Below are 6721 nucleotides of genomic sequence, written 5' to 3'. Positions count from 1 at the left end.
GTGTTTTGACTTTTTACGTAGCTGCGAAAATTATGTTCCTGCAGCGCCATTTTTTGTTGCATCTGTCCAATCTGCTCCTGCATGGTTTGCATAAAGCTTTCCATCTTTTTTTCTAGGCTCTTTTTCCTTTACTGTGTATATTGTATATGTTTTTCGGGCACGGGGCTGTGTGGTGATTTTGTTGGCCTGCCCATTCTTTGTGCCAGTAACTCTCTTATTAAATCTTCGGTTCTTTTCTTTAGTTGCTTGGTTTCCTCGCGGCTTAGCTCTAGCTCCCTTTTGAGCGCCTTGTTTTCCTCCATTAGTTTCGTGTCATTGATCGGTTGTTCCGAGTGCGGAAACAGTGATTTGGGAGGGCCCGCTTCCCAGTTCATCTTGACTCCGCCTTTCTTCTGCTGTTGTTGTTTCGGCGGCCCTTGGTTGTTTTGTTTTTCCGGGGGCGGAAAGGACTCGTCCCTAGGTCTGGCTCCGCCTTGGCTGCGGCTCCGTCCCCGGCTCCAGTCCCTGCTGCGGCTCCTTGACTGGTTCCAGCCCCCGGCCTGGCTGCCACCCCGTCTCCGGGACTGACTCTCGTCACCCTCTGAGCTGTACCACCTCGGTCGGCGTCTCCGGCTCCGGCCCCGTCGCTGCTGCTGCTGCTGGCCATGGTTGCCTGGCTGCGGGCACTCGCGTAGCTCCTCAGCGGCCTTGAGCCGCATCCTACAGTCTCTGGTGCGGGTCACGTGTTCGCTTCCGCATACCGTGCATTTCGGTTGGCATTGGTGTCCGTCGATGGGATTGCTGATTCGGCACCGTCTGCAGGTTCTCGCCCCGGGCGTTGGGTATACGTCCGACCGGTGTCCCTGCAGGCCGCATACGTAACAGCATTGTCTCATTGGCCTGTATGGGTAGGTCTTGTACTCTCCGGCGCTGAAGATGATCCACTTCGGAATGCTTGGACCGTCGAAGGTGATGAGCGCTGTCTCGGTCTTGCCCAGCATTCGTGCTGCTAAGATCTCGACCCCTTGCGGACATAGTGTTAGTTTTTATTCCAGTACGCCTGATGTCATTCCCACTGGCAATCCGTGAATTACCGCGCGCTTGACGTCGCCTGGCATGGCCACATATGCCTCTACTGGGTAGCTCGTTCCTCCAAAGTGAAAGTGCTTGATCTTGCGTATTTCGTTTGCTGCTTCTTTCCGGGGGTGCTCGCAATCACTATGTTCGAGCCCGGTCGGAGCCTGACGAGAAAATCGTCCTCCTTGATTCGTCCTCCACATGCTTCCACGATGGCACACGCGGCTTGATACGGCTTCATTTCTAGAACTTAAAGTCCTCCACAGGGTCGGATAATTATCTTGGCGTCGTCCATCGGGAGCGGCGGTAGCTTCTGCCTCAGCTGCCGCTGCGCTCCAGCTTTAAGTCCTTATGCCAGCGTGCACCCTCCACCAGATTGCGTCATCCCGCCGGCAGCTGCGTCTGCCGGCGCCATCTTACCATTGTTCTTCGTCGCGTGGGGCCCCTATAGCTTCTAAAGGGCTTCGCCCTTGGCAGCGCGCTTGATTCCTTTCTTGTATCGTCTGGTACGGTATATCTGCCAATTTCTTCGTCTCGCACCAGGCTCTCGTCGTCGCTGACTTCCTGTTGCATGCTTGCATCTTCTATGGCCCCTTCGGGGTCGTTCCCCGCTCCCTGCGTGCCGGAACACGTGGTCGCCGGTGCGGCCTCCATCTCTCTAGTTTTCGCCTGGTCCTTGGATGGTCCAGCTACAAAATTATTTGCAGCAAGGTTGTTTCGTGCCCGAGACGTCATTCCTGTCTTCTCGGAAGGCCTTCGGCTTGACCGGCGCCCGCTCGGGTGCGGGGTCCGCTAAGCCTCGCATTAGGCCCAGCTCCCCGGCCACGAGGGCGTGACTTCCAAGCACAATTAAAGTCCAAAAAGTGGGCCTACCGGGCTGAAGGTGCCCGCTCGGGTGCGGGGTCCGCCAAGCCTCGCGTTAGGCTTAGCTCCCTGGCCACGACGTCGTGACTTCCAAACCCGATAAAAGTTCAAAAAGTGGGCCTATTGGGCTGAATTCGGTGTCATCGAGGTCTTGAAGCTTATCTTCGCCGATCTTGCCAAAAAATTTGGTTCTCCCGGTGGATTTGCAACGTTGAAAGCTTCGAAAATTTGCGGAGCCCATGCGACATGCATCCGCTCTCTTCGACTGCTCGCAGCGCCCCCCTTGCAGTACAAGAACTTCCGATAAAGCAGTGCAACATGGGTCGGGGCAGTTGTTTTGGTTAATATAAGTTTAAAATCTCCCATGCCATGACTTCACTGCGGCCGAATCGATTTTAGAAAATGCAACAAACAATTTATTTGGGCGCGCGGTCCACTGCGCGCCAAAGCGCGAGCGTTAGGAAACAACTCTGCGAGCTCGGTCCCTTACACCACCTCCACTGCGCGCACCGCATTCAAATCGACCGTAGTGCAAAAAGTTTCTACAGAGAAGTGAAACGTCGCTAGGGGCAGTTACTATTTTTTAATCTACGCCATTAAACTCATTTTGACCGAACCCAAGACAGATTACACACGCGATGTCTACTGCGCGCCAAAGGCGAGCTTTGTGTGCGTCTCCTCGCTTCCCCCTAGCTAGGTGCCGCCACCGTCGGGAGCGTGGAGGAGAGGAGAGAAGGAACGCCGCCATATGAGTAGGACGGATGAGATGTCGCTACTTTTAGTTCATTAAGGGGCTTTACCGAAAGCACGCAATCACCGCTCTCTGCGGCAGGAATTTCATAACGCGGGACCAAGGCAGCTAGTAGTCTTCGATTCGCAATGTACTGATTGCAGTGCGGCTTTAAAAGAATAAGTCATCCTGATGGACATTTTCGCCGCTCAAATCTCATGAAAAGGGAGCGGTTGATGCCTCATATCTACAATGTGGAGCAGATTATTGGGGACAACGATGTTTGTGTTCAAGCGAAGTGCGGGTCGCAAGTGAGCGATCACCTCACCTACGACGAGGTAAGCGCTCAGTCTTTCTGCTTTCCTGACAACAAAGACACTTTTACTCCTGCTGAGTAACTGTTCGCGTTCTGCATACCCTGTCGCCTCGATTTTTGCATGCTCGGTGCTCTCGCTTTAACTCGCCATTTGTCACGCAAGTGTTTTCGGATAGCATTACACGCTCATAGCTCAAGTGCTGTTTGCGTTCACATCTGACTCGTGAGTGAGCACACTTACGCAGTTCAGCAGGCCGCGGCATTCTAGCTCGCCCGTTCACGTTTGCACACGCTGCAACATCGTTGCCATTTTATGTGCCATTGGATGCTTAGATGACGGCTGCGTGCTAGCAGTCCGCTCATTTCGACTCCGATCTTACTAACTACGAACTTTTTACCGCGCATGCACACCTGCGAGCTTGTCGAAGCATGCATTTTCACAAAGTTATTTGTAAACTGTGAAATCGATTGACCGTATTTAAAGGTAATTCGAAAATTTTCTAATTGACAAAGTGCCACAACGCAAATGCTTTTTAATCGACATTGAATGTCCCTTGGATTGAAGGGGTTATAATTTTTTATGAACACTAAAGACTTACATATTAGGTAAATATAAATTTGCACCAATAGCAGCTTCCTCGTTCCCGTAAGGCACACATTTTGCGTATAAGCAGTAGAAACACATTGGCTGGCATTGCAGGTGGACAATGGTAGGTGCATGAGCTTTAAGACAGCTTTTAAATTACTCCATTTCAAAGCAGCACGGCTGTCATGGTATGCCTGTATACCTGGTGAAGAGTTACAAGACTTATTCTTGTTATGGCATCACATTACCTTCATTTCCTTTATTCCTAAACACCAAACAGAGAAGGTCGTTTTTGTATGCAAACAAATATTTAAAGCCACACTTAAGCCCTGAGTTAGAAGCCGAGGCTGCTGCCCCAAACGCATTCTTCACAGAAGTAAAGAGAGTTTCCATGTTCTGCAGATTTTGTCCAGCAACTAAAAAACAAATCCTGCTTGAACTGCGTTATATTCACTATAGCTTCTAGAACTGGAGGTTATAGTGGTGTCTGATGTATAGGAATAAGGGAAATGAAGGTAAGGTGCTACCATAACAGGAATAAGCCTTGTAACTCACCACCAGGTATTCACGCGTACCATGACAGCCATGCTGCTTTGAAATGGAGTAATTTAAAAGCTGTCTTAAAGCTCAAGCACCTACCATTGTCCACCTACAATGCTAGCCAATGTGTTGCAGCTGCTTATACGCAAAATGTGTGCCTTATGGGAAGGAAGTGGCCGCTCCTAATTCTTGGAGAAGCATTTTGCTTCCATGCGTGGCAGTCGGGACTGCATAAAGAACAGTATATAGCGCATTGAGACACCTCACATGAGCCAAGAAAATCTTAAGGGAATTATTAAAGCTCTATTATGTGCTTATAATAAAATGCACACCTCCAACCAAAAATTTTAACGTTAACCCAACGTTTCGAAGCCGACTCGGTTCCTTCATCAGGGGTGACTGAGGGCAGAAGCTAGCGCCTTTTAAGTATGGAGGGGAAGGGGGTGTGGTCAAAGGAACGAAAACTTCTGCCCTCAGTCACCCCTGATGAAGGAGCCGAGTCGGCTTCGAAACATTGGGTTAAAGTTAAAATTTTTGGTTGGAGATGTGTTCATTTTTCTATATTTTCATAATTTTTTTCTCGAAAAAAAAAAGACTGGTAATTATCTTACTATGTTCGTCAGTAATTGCAGAAAATAAAAAGTTTCTCCGGCCTAGAGTTGGCGCGCTTTAACTTACTGACGCTAGATGGCGCCACGGTGTTTACATTCAAACACACAAAGAAGCGACGATGCGGCACGGCAAACAGGTGTCTTGGTGCTTTTTTACAGCGCTCGCAACACAACTTGCGGTGTGTATGCAAGTTTACTGAGGCCTACGTAGTGAAATTTTCTACTGGCCGGGGTAGGCAAAGGTGTCTAGCTTTACTGGCACATTTGAAAAGCCGCTGAATCGGCTGTTAGCTGAAGTGCATTCGGTACGTCTTTATATGCGGAGAAAAAGATTATTAAAGTGTAGCATCTCACTTCATAGAAATGATTGCAATGCACCCGTATTTTTTTTCATTAAAAGCTGGGCACCTGCCATCATCATCACTCGTTTAGCCTTACAGTAACTTGTTACGGGAGAGACGGTACGCTAAAACGTCTTCTGGCGTGTGCCGCGCTGACCGGGAAGTCCGGCGTCCGGTAACACAGTAAACGGTAACGTAAACACGGTAACGATATGCTATAACTCTCTAATTCTCCGTATACCGCAAACCAACCCACTCAGGCCGGTATCTCCACTTCTCTTCAAACCACCCGACAGTCCATAAAGCATTAGTGGTGATGACGCTGTTGAGAAGAGTTGAGACACACTGCAGCACAGAACTTGAGAAAAAAAAAAAGAACAACGCACGATATTCAAAGAACTCATCATGAACGGCTACCCAGAAGACTTTATTCGAAAAACCATTTGACGTCAAAAACACAACATTCGTCAAGAAATCAACGCACAAAGACCAACGCCACCACCAAATTACGTCACTTTACCTTATGTCAGAGGTGTCAGCGAGACCATCGCCCGTGTCCTGAAAAAATCGGGTCTCCAGGTTGCGCACAAGCCCACAAACACTGTTGCGCTTTGCCTACCTGTTCCCAAAGACCGGCCACCGAGAGAAAGAGCCCAAGGCATTGTCTACAACATTCCATGCGCAGACTGCGACGAAAGCTACATCGGCGAAACCAAAAATTTCAAAGAAAGAATTCGGCACCATAAAAACGACGTCCGCAAATTCGCAAGAGAACGCAATCCAGTAGCCGAACATTCCGAGGACTCCGACCATAGAATCAACTTCGAAGAAACCTGTGTCCTCGGAACCGAAACAAATTACCACAAAAAGGCTCCTTCTGGAATCCTGGCATATCCATACCACCCCGAACAATATCAACCGCACAAAAGGAAACCTGCCCCCAGTATACGCCCAGGGACTTCGCTCTTCAACTCAACGAAAAAAAGTCGCCATTCGCCACCCCCCAGCAGTGCGCCAGCGTGACTAAGAGCCTAAACCCCCTCCCCCTCCCCCCGCGCCTTTCTCTTCACAGTTGCCGTTCCTTTGACCCCACCCCCCTCCCCTCCATATTTAAAAGACGCAAGCTTCTGCCCTCAGTCACCCCTGATGAAGGAGCCGAGTTGGCTTCGAAACGTTGGGTTAAAGTTAAAATTTTTGGTTGGAGATGTGCAGTTTATTATAAGTCTTCAAAGCCAACCAGACAGGCAAATCTGTCAAAATGTTTAGTTTTCAATCTATTATGTGCTTTACTGCGTTTTCTGATGTAACAGCAGAACGTAGTATTATTTATTGCTAAAAAATCAGTGCAAAAAAAAAACAGTTCAATCCTAAAACAAATACACCCAGCCTTCATTTTAAATATCAATAATCAAATCGCCTGCCAGGAGCAGTAGCCCATAAATGAGCATAATAATAATATATAGCTCAAAAGCAGCGTGCCATGGTAACACAAAGCAAGAAAATAGCCCTGGAATAGGGCTTTCTGAAGGTTAAAAACGAATAGCTGCTTTAAATGTCCATAAAAGCGGCCTCCCTACGTACGCCCTCCTTCATAAATCAGCTGACGACGAGGAATTCGCTAATCAGGACACACTTATTGGGCAAAGCCAACAATTCAGTGCATTCATGACTTCTACT

This window comes from Amblyomma americanum, chromosome 2 (genome assembly GCF_052857255.1).
Source record: "Amblyomma americanum isolate KBUSLIRL-KWMA chromosome 2, ASM5285725v1, whole genome shotgun sequence".
In the NCBI taxonomy this organism is placed as follows: Eukaryota; Metazoa; Arthropoda; class Arachnida; order Ixodida; family Ixodidae; genus Amblyomma; species Amblyomma americanum.
This window is presented reverse-complemented; position numbering follows the sequence as displayed.